Source organism: Acomys russatus, chromosome 12 (assembly GCF_903995435.1).
Source record: "Acomys russatus chromosome 12, mAcoRus1.1, whole genome shotgun sequence".
Lineage (NCBI taxonomy): Eukaryota > Metazoa > Chordata > Mammalia > Rodentia > Muridae > Acomys > Acomys russatus.
The window spans coordinates 24,116,125-24,126,910 of NC_067148.1; the positions used below are offsets into that span (position 1 = coordinate 24,116,125).

A 10,786-nucleotide genomic window follows, 5' to 3' on the forward strand; every position below is an offset into this window, starting at 1 on the left:
AGATGGTGGCTGGATATCCCATCTGGTTCTGATGGAAATCTCCTTTCCATTGATGCCTGCCTGGCTCAGCAGAACTTTCTGCTCCACTGTGTTGACTCTACATGAAGCTTTGACAATCTTTAATGGATGATTGATCATATACTCATGCAGGGAATTTTCTGTCTCTGTTGACAAAGAAAGGGGCGTGAACTTGTTAAATTTTATCAGTGCTAATGTTCCTACCTTTATCCAGTAGTGCACATTTTCTTCTGACACTTACAAGGTCATCCCTTTCATAAACTAAATACAACTGCTCTCTGTTACCAAGTAATAGGGCTTTAATACACTTATGTTATCCTCCCATTAAGTTTCTCATTCCCTACTTATATGTTCTCATTGGTTGTAGCTGATAGGGCTATAACAAGCTTGTTTTTGAGTCACTTGGTTGGAGGTAGGGACTGGAGAGTGGCTCAACTGTTAAAAATGCTGGCTCCTCTTGTAGAGAAATCAAACTTGGTTTCCATCACTCACATGGTGGCTCACAACCATCTGTAACTTCAGTTCCAGGGGACTCAGTGCCCTATTCTGACCTCTGCAGGTAGGTACCAGGCACACACATGGTGCACATATATACACGTTGGAAGAACATTCATACACATAAGATCAGTTGTTTCATCTTTGCGTAAAGGTTCTTTTTGATGGGTACCATATTCTTTAAGTCATTGTCTCCACAAGTATCAGGGGGTCAGAACATTATCCAGTAGCTATTAATTAAATCACTTCTACCAGGGATGGAGTATTGGATAATGAAAGGAATATGCAAGTGGTGCTTAGGTAGCCTAGGATTGCATTTCTATTTTACCACTTGAGAAGAGAATGACCCTGGCCACTTCACACATGTGAACCTCAGTCTTCTCATTTATAAGATGGAAATAGCTTTCCATTGCTGAGTCCATGTGACCATTAAGTAGGATGACATTTTCAAGTACTTGGCACAAAGCCCTCAGTAAGTGACCACAGTAATTAAGTTTATCATTGCCTCTCATTCATTGAACAGTTTCATACTCTTAGACTGATGAACTTTCTGGAGCCTTCTTGAGGACATTTCATATCTAGTATAAGAAAAAGAATTCTCTTTGGTAGTATGACTTTGGTGTAACTCTAGTACATATCTTTTAGGGAGGGGTTGAGACAGTGTTCCCTGTGTAGCCTTGGCTGTCCTGGACTTGCTTTGTAGACCAGGCCAGCCTTGAACTTATAGCAATCTGCCTGCCTTTGCCTCCCAGAGTGCTGGGATTAAAGTTGTGCAACACCATGCTGACTTTAGTACATATATTCTTAAAACAGTAAAATACACTGAACCAGAACTCTTTGCTTCAGTGTACTGCTTGAAGTTAATATTGGCTTTTAATGAAGAAAACACTTGTGAAATATTGGTTTGACTCTCCCAAGTTCCTTGGAAACCTGATATTTGCTTGTTGGATGACATACATGGTCATCAGATGCTCTGCCTCTTTTTAGGTGCTCTGATTCAATGGAGCCTTCACCTCCACTGCCTCTGTTAATGTGCAGCCCACTGACAATGCATGTGTCTCCTTCAAAATCCACTGGTGCACAAAGTCCTCACAATGGTGAATTCACTCACTCTTGGAGTCCTTAATAAGTTAACAGGCATATGTGTCCATTTATGTATGTTTAGGAGACGAGTGGGGATTGGGGAGAATCCATCTAATAAAACAGCCATCTGATCCATGAAAATGTTGGTGCTTCCTGTAAGAATTAACATTGCATTGTAATTCCTGCCAGGTGTTATATAAAGAATTGTTTATCCTACCAAGTATTTATAGCATGCACCTTTCTCCATCCCAGTGTAGCAAGGCCTCAGTGATAATGTAGAGTTTATAATACCAGGAGCTTAACTTTTTAGAACTAATTTTGCTGATATATAATTGCTGGTATAAACGTTGGCGCTTCCTTAACTGAAGTTGTGATAATGACTGTTACCCTAATGAAAACAAATGCGATTAATGGTCTTTTCCAGGTTTTTATCTGGCAGTGGCTGCAAGATTCAAATTCCTTTTGCTATGCCTCAGACAGGGCTGTAGTTTCCTGCAGAGTGGATCTGCTTGGCCTTTTCAAGAGCACACAAATGTCTCGGGAATGCTCACAGAAAGGACTTGCAAGTTCAATGAGCAAAAAGGCCTGGTGTTGTTTAAGGCAAACAATATATGAGAGAAAAAAATAACCCCTTCCTTTAATATCACATACATTGTGGGCAGGTAATTCTGTGTTTCAGCTTCAAAACATAAAGTTATTTTAGATAAGTTTCTCCCTAAATTTCCTTTTGTACATCTCAGATGATGCTATGTATAGGATATGGCATTACTTAAGGCATTTACACTTCGCGCATTAGGCTGTTTCTTATTTGAGGTGTAATTCATGTGTTAAATATTAACCTTTAACTAAGTAGTAAAAATTTCTGTCTAAGGCATTTGCTTACCCACAACTGTAATCACACAATGGAGCAGTCCCACTGAAGGACATGCTCTCCCATGCAGGGGGGATGGTACAGCCCCTGGATTTCCTGCAAGGGCACATCAAATGTTCCCTCGTGTTTTCATTATTATATTCAGGAACAATGTTGCCGAGTAAATATTTGTACTAATATGTTGCTATTTTAGGATTTCCTGGGGTGTACGCTGGCCCACAAGGTAAATAATTAAAGGATCTGCTTTGCTGGGGAGCACAGAGCAGCACTTGATACAAGTCTGATGATTTCACTTGTCCCTTTGATAATCCATAACTGTCTTCTGTAATTATTTCCATCATCCAGCCAGGCAAAGATAAAAGATGGAACACGTTTCTTGTGCCTACTCCTAGGGAAACTCCATTATCCTTGAAAGGCCATGTGACTGGGTAAAATCCAATCTGTGTGGACAGAGGCAGCCTTCAAGGACAAGCTGAGTGTGAGCTGAAAATGAAGTTGTTACCAGAGAGCAAACTGCAGTCCTTGCTTCTTATGAATATTTGAATGAGGAACTAAAAACAGCTCTGTGGACTCTAAGCACCTATGACAGTTGAAGCTGCCTGGGAATTAGGAGTCTGGGATGAAACCATCCACAGTTACCCTCTGTGTCCTGCTATGGCAGGTCTGCAGGGGGCAGGATCAGCCAGCTTTTTGTAACCCAGGTAGAAATGCTAGAAACCCTTCAGAAGCCACACAACCCCCAAATCTTCTGTGTTATCCTGATTTCATGAAAACGAATCATTTCTAACAAGCGTTGCAAGTTAGGGAATGGCGGCCGTGTTTCTTTCCCCCACGTTGTGGATATTGGTATTGCTCTTGTTTCGGGGAATAGAAATTGTGCTCCAATTGATCATTCATGATCATCTTTCTGCTTATTCCATAGGGGAAGAGAGAGGATGAGAAACACAGTCCCCGCTAGCAGAGCCCTTTGGACAATTCTTTTAAAATGCTAATAAAAAGAGTTATCAGCTTCCTAACTTGACTTTACCTAAGCCCACATAGACTATTTGTTTTTTTTTTTGTTGTTGTTGTTTGTTTGGTTGGTTTTGGGTTTTTTTTGGTTTTTTTTGTTTTTTGTTTTTTGTTTTGTTTTGTTTTGTTTTGGTAAAGATTCAGATGGCTGCTTTTGTTGAGTAGGAAGATTGGTTCTGCTCTTGTAATATGGAAGACTTGTAGAGAACATATGTAGAGGATAATTTCAAAAGACAGCTAAAATGTGTCCACTTTCATCAGCCTCCGTGGATATTATTTCTCATATTCTTCTGACATTAACACTGTTTTAATTAGCACCGCCAACTTATGGGGAAGTAAATAATGCCTGTTAAGGTGATGCTTTTAACTGGAGGGAAGAGGATGGCCATTGAGTTCCTGTGTGTGTGTATAGTAAATTCCATTTAAATTTAATTTGTTTTGTGCATTATGATGGATAGTTAAAATAATATGGAAGTCATCTGATAGTCCATAAGTTCCTATTCATGAGAGAAGTACAATATCTAATGAAGAATTTGCTGGTTCAAATATATCAGGAAACTAAGGATTAAAAAAAAAATCAGGAAATCTTAGTTATGGTTAACTTTATTTAGTGGTTGTTTATAAAAGAGTTCTCATCAAAAAAAAAAAAAAAAAAAAAGGAAAAAATGAAATTTCAGTTAGAAACCCTATTCAGAAAGTTCTACAAGTGGTGGCTCTGTCTGGTAGTACTGAAGAGCTAGACAGTATTTTTCAGTGACAGTGGGGACTACAGCGGCAGTCCTGAAGGATCCTGTAGGAAGGGTCCTCTCCTCCCCTCTGGAATTGAGTGTTCTGTTTCTACACACACTGTGAGGTTACTACGCGATGTCCTGTAGCATCAGGGCAGTGCCAGCTAGAACAGAACTTGGTTTCTTCTTTCTCTATAGCTGTATGTGCTGTAGACACTGCTGGGTTTCTAATTCTGCTGTAAGAATGGAAAGAAGGTCACAACATACAATTGTGACTTGTATTCACGGGAAGGAAGGGTCTTGAGAAGGAGGGAGCTAGACTGACCAGATATGTGTGTACATCTAGAATGGCCAGTCTTAAGTGTCAACTTGGCACAATCTACAATCACCTCAAAACAGTCTCAGATCAGGGTGGACTGTGGGAGATTGTCTTGATTATGTTAATTGATACATGAAGACTCGGCCTAAATGTGGGTGGGTCCTGGGTTTAGGTCCTGGACTACCGGGGTGGTGGTGGGGGGGTGGGGGGAGAGGAGAGAAGGACTCGAGCCTAGTCATGCATGCATTCATTCTCTCTCTCTGCTCTTGAGTGTGGAAATGACTAGCTGCTTCAAGTTCCTGTACCATGACTTCCTCACAGTGATGTAGCCTGTAACCAGAAGCCAAAAAACAAAAACAAAACAACAACAACAAAAAACCATTTCTTCCTTGAGTTGTGTTTGTCAGGGTTTTTAATCATAGCAACAGGAAATTAAGTCAAGACAGCATCCATTTTAGAAATCAGACTCTTGGAGTGGATATGAGTATAGTTATTCTAAAATAGTCCAGGGGCTAGAAAGCCATTCTCCTATTGACAGTCATATTTAATACTTCTTACAAAATCTTACTAAGCCCAGTGATTTCACGAGGCTGGATGTAGGAGCACTATTGGCACTATTGCTGGCTCTGTTGTCTTCAGAAAATCCTGGACGTATTTTGGAACTATCCTCTTATCTATATTGTGTAATATGGTCAGATAGTCTGAAAGGCGGTTTGGGGAACAGAGTACACATGGATTCCAGGTACACCCTGAAACATCTGACTTTGGAGTCTTCTTCTATCACTTGCTGGCTGTATAAGCAGCCTGAGAAATTTTCACTTAGGGAACAAACATCTCTCTTCTGGGAGAGATGCTTGTGGGCAGGAACAATGACCACATAGACTGTCGACACATGTGAACGCTCCAACAAACAGTATTTTCTTTCTCACATTTTTCTTTAAATTCTACAAAGGGCTGATGGAATAAGATCAACATTTCTGTGCAGTGTTTCAATAGAGATAGGATTAGGCATGTAACTGCAGTCTCTTGGGGTATGTGCTATATTTGGCACATGATGCCCAGGTAATATCAAGGGAGGAGGAGGAGTTTCATGAGGGAAGTAGGAAGAGAAGGAAGACAAGGAGGGAAGGGAGTTAAAAAGAGAGCTGATGTCACCAAATGTGGCACCTTTGGTACCTTCTGTTTTTCTTTATAGACTGCAATATAAAACTGTTTTACATCATTGTACAATATTTTAATTTTAAGGGTCATAACAAGGTCAGGGTTTGAAAAATTAAAGTCATTTCCAAACACTTGTATTCATGGTCTACAGACCATGAATATTCATTGGCATGTGCTTATTTGTCATTCATTAAATTGGTTTTCAAGATAAATGGGGAAAAACCACCCTATAACTAAGGGATCTTAAAAGAAGACATTAAAGAAAAGGAAGCACTCCACCATGGGTGCAGTTCATCATCTACCAAAAGTAGTTTCTCAAAGATTTTATTTGAATATGTGGGAAGGATTCCCCCACAGACTTGGGTTAGAAGTATTATTAACACTCTATGGCTCATCAAACTCACTTTGTGAATCTAAGCTAGGACAGTACTCTTTGTAGGGGGAAGCAATTACAACTGGGCTGCTTTTTCCTCAATAGAGTAAATGTCCTAATATCTATACATGTATGGGCACTATGTAATATGACAGTGGCTTCGGGGTCATCATGTAGAAGGAGCAGTAGATGATTCCAAGGAAATGGTGTCTTCTGGGAAGGGCGGGGCAATTGCAATATGAGCTCACAGCTGTTGTGACACCATGCACAAGACCTGTGTGAGCCAAACCTCAGCATGGAGGAAGGAGCTGGGCATGAAGCTTCACCCCTAGCCAAGGAGGTATGGGTAGCTCTATCTAGCTGTGGGAAGAGGAGAAGTCAGCCTTCTCTGAAACTGGAGCACTTGAGAGGAAGACCACACTCCAGCGGAAGGTCACATGTTCGAGAATGTTTGGGCAACACAAACGCCTTTGATAGGATCAGAGTAGAACACGAAAGTGGGTGGGGAAGGAAATGGAGGTGTGTCTGAGGAGAGCAGAGAGTCGGGGGGAGGGGAAGGTGAATATGATCAAAACAGGTCATAATAAACTCTCAAAGAACTAATGAAAACAAAACAAGACAATAAGAAACAAACAAACAAACAAACACAACAAAACTATAAGAAATACGTTAGTGAAAAAAAAAAAACCAAATGATGGAGCAAAAATACATGTTTGTTTCTCTATCCCGAAAGACGTCATATAAATCTGTTTGTATTAGGCTAGTGAAAAAAACTATTTGAAATAACATATGGGCAGATGTTTAGAACAACAAATAGGCCAATTAAAAATGTAAACCTGTGGTGGTTTCAGGTCACCGAAGCATAATACTTTCGCAATCAAGAAATACAATTTAGCTCTTGAAATGACTCAGAAAATCAACTCTTCCCATCCCCCTGTCATCTCAGTTATTTCAAACTGAACTACTTCACAAACACAAGGAATGACTGGAAAGTAAAACGAGTTCCTGCCACTGGCCCTTTTTACTGCTCTGAATCTAATCCCGACTCTTTAACTAACTGGGTGGTGTATTTCCAGAAAAGCAGGTTGGCCTTCATCTTCCTCATCTGTGATCCAAAAGGGTTTGCAACAAGCATTCCAGCTCAAAGCGGCTGTGCTTCTGCTGAGGCAAACGGGTGCCACGGTCCTTTGCATGGGAAGGCTTTCTTCCACAAAGTGAATCTCTTATGGTAGACCGCCCATCACTTTATTGGAACAATGGCTAGCAATGCCAAGCTCACACTCCAGTCCTGCTTGCTCAGTTTTGAGAATCTTGAATGTTAATCTGTGGACTGATGACCTCTGCAGATTTTCACAGGTCCATAAGGAATATGTATAGACTCCAAACCTTCCACTTGTTCAATGTTGGCGTCTCTATGTCCCAGCTGACAAGCACCAAAGGCCTGCTTGGCCTTCCTTATGCCACTGGCCTGCTGGCATTCGGAGCTGGCTGTCCTTGCCCTATCTCACAGAGGTTCATTGATGTGGTCAGTAAATTTTGTGGGACATCATGCCATGAACCCTTATTCATTTTACTGGTTCACAGATCCCTGGCATATATTTACAGCAAGCTGGCATTTCAAGCAAATGTATTATGAATAAAGGCCACCACAATTTGTTTGACACCACTAAACTTACCTTGCTTTCCTGGACCTGAGTGAGAGTGTGAATTATTAGCCTCTGAAGAATTAGGTAAACATGACTCTAAGAAGCATCTGCAGCATTGAGAGGAGTTGAGAGGCACCGGGGACCCTGCCTGCCCTTGGAAGATTAAATCTGTACTGCAGAAGAGAGAATAGAAACAAATTTAAGCCACAGGAATAGAACATAATGCGTTATTTTAAAAAAGCACCTAAGATGAATGTGCTGAATGGCGAAGTACAAAGCTTTGCTCCGAGAAGACGCTCAAGTGGCTTCCTTGGGGTTTTTGAAAAACCACTTTCCCCAGATGCACGCAAGGGAGAGGAGATGGAGAGTTCAGTGACGTCTGCATTACAAAGACATTTCTCTGACATCTTTTTGTGTTGATAGGTTTGGCCTCATTGGACCGATTTGTACTTAACAAGATGGAGTGAGGTTATTGCTTTTGTATTTCCAGGAGATTAATATTAGACCAATACCCAGACAGCCAGGAACTTAAGAGTTCTTCTTGGTGCATTGTCCTCAAGTGGGGCGCACATGAGACCACCTACTAGAATAATGACAGAAAATGTTAGATCGTCTGATTTTTTTTTAACTCGTCTCTACATTTTTAAATTTTTAAAAAATCTTTTTTGTCAGTTTCACACACGTCTACACTCATTTTGATTGCATTCACCTCCTATAGCCTTCTTTCATCCTCCTCCCAGGCTCACAGATCCCCGCATGCTTCTAAACTATTATTCCTTCTATTTTCATGACTTCTAGTTCTGGAACTACTTCCATGCGTACAGGTGTCCAGGTCATACGCAGGTAGCTCTTGCAGAGTGCATCGTGACTGTCACAGCTGTGTCACATCCAGAAGACAGTTTACAGCATTCCTTCCCCCCACTTTGGCTCTAACAGTCTTTCCACTTCCTCTCCTGTGATGTTCCCTGGGCCTTGGACAGGCTGTTATAGATGCCCATGACTCGAGATTGCTTATTCTCAGCACTTTGGCACCACACTGTCACCCCCTTTGAAAAGGGGCTTCTCCATCCAAATCTTAAAAAGCTTTAGCCTGCAGGGTCTTGACATAACTACTTAAAAGGCTGTTTGACTCTGTATTCATGTAGTAAAAACCATCACTAGTCAACCCCCTACCTAGGACAGGTGAAGGTGAGGGTTAGGCACAAACTCTGGATAGATGGGAAAAAAACATATAAAAACCTACTGCTTTGTAAGCCGAATGTAAATGATAATGATTTTAAGAAAAGTGCTTAAAAAAAAAAAAACTTTTCATTGTTTTTGTGCGTGTGTGAATTTCACATCATGCACCTCAATCCCACCCATCTTCCCCTCCCCTTTTACCCACCCTCCACCTCTGTATCCTATTTCCTAGCAGAGAGACAAAAAATTTCATTGTAGTGTGTCATAGTGTGTCCCATAGTATACACTTTTGTCCACTCTTCTTTGCTTGCAAGTGTTCATTGCACCAAGTCTTTTGTCTGGTATGAGGCCTCTGGCTTCTGCTACTGTGTCAATATTGAAACCTCCTCTTGGTTACCCTGTTGTTGCCCTGTGTCATGGAGATGCTATAGTTTTGGATTTGTAGGACCAGTACCTTCATGCTCTCCAGCAGTTCATCAATTAGGTAGACGCTGGGGTGGGCCAATTCAAAGCCTTGGATCTGGACCTAAGAGATATCTGAGCTGGTCAGCCCACTGACTTTCCAGCTCTCCTGTCTGCCATAGGTGGCAAGGGGCACGGGGCAAGGGGCAAGGGTATGTGTGGGGGTCATCTCTCCCTCGGCCATGTCACAACATTGCAGACAAGTGATGGGGCCAGCTCTCCTGCGCTCACACCATTGGGGCTAGCTGGCCTGTAACTCCCATGATGTGCAGGCTGCCTAGGGGGCATGGGGGCCAGCTCTCCTGCTCTCATGCCCCCAGAGCGAGTTCTCTCACCATCCCAGGTGAAGGATGAAGCCAGTTCTGCACAGCCCTCAGACATGTCCCTGGGTGGCAGCCCAGACCAGGGACATCCACCCGGCCTTTGGTGGTAACAGAACCCTACTGTTTGCAATGCCCCTATGGTGGCAGCACAGGCCAGGACCCCACCATGGTCCCAGGTGGTGTCACCAGCCACTCACATCAGGCTGTTCCTCGCTCTCCTCAAATCTCCAGTTCTGCCTCTCTTCATTGTGCCCACATGCTTCTGTTTCTCTTTCTCTTCCATTTCTCTGTCACTTACTTGCTCCTTTTAGTGGCACCCAGGGTCTCTGAGTATCTGGTATTGTCTCAGAAATGGTCTCAGGAGTGCTATGCCCTGTTTGTGCGTTATGGCACTGGGCAGAGGTCATCTCGGGCAAGGTCTGCCCCTGCCCCACACCTGTGTGGCAACCCACTGGTGGTCATTCTCAAGCTAGCTCCCCATTCAAGCCCCACAGTGCCTGTCTGGTGGTCACCTAGGGTTTGCTCCTCTTGCCTACTCCACCCCCTCAGTGGCACAATGCAAGGGTCTGTCTTAAACTCACTCCTGCCAAGGGACCCTCAGTCCCAGGTGGAATTCTTCTAGTCTCCAGCTTACTCCCAGCCCTGGGAGCTGTGAGAGCCTGTAGCACAGGACTGATGGTCATCTCAGGCTACCTCTCTGAGCTTCCTGGCTCTGGACTGGTGGTCATCTCAGGCTCACTTTTTTCAGGGAATGTTAGGCTACTAATCATTCAGACATTCTTAGGTGAAGACACTCGGTGTAGACACAGCCTCTCTCCTCTCTGCCATCTACTGACACACATGTGACATAGCAGCCACACCTGCAACACTTCAAGGAGTAGGAAGAAAAGCAGTTTTAATGGAGGTTCTTGCTGCCACTAAAAGCCATAGGCTTTTAAATGAAAATTTCACTGTATGTTGAAGATGCCTCCTGATGACTTGCCGGCTTGGAGGATTCTAGAAGGTTCCAGGAAGATAGAGGCTCTTTGTTGCCCTCCAACGCTGGATGTTAAGGTGGTATTGCTCATATCCTGACCCCTTTCTACTCTTATATTTGTTTTATAGTACTTGTGGCATA

General features: G+C 42.6%; 1 non-coding gene across 1 annotated transcript; it reads right to left on the minus strand.

Moving 5' to 3' along the window:
* Positions 1–10,419: 10,419 nt before the first annotated feature.
* LOC127196785 (small nucleolar RNA SNORA17) lies at positions 10,420–10,551 on the minus strand. Its single transcript, XR_007831552.1, has one exon. It is a non-coding gene; the product is annotated as a small nucleolar RNA SNORA17 (small nucleolar RNA).
* Positions 10,552–10,786: the final 235 nt, after the last annotated feature.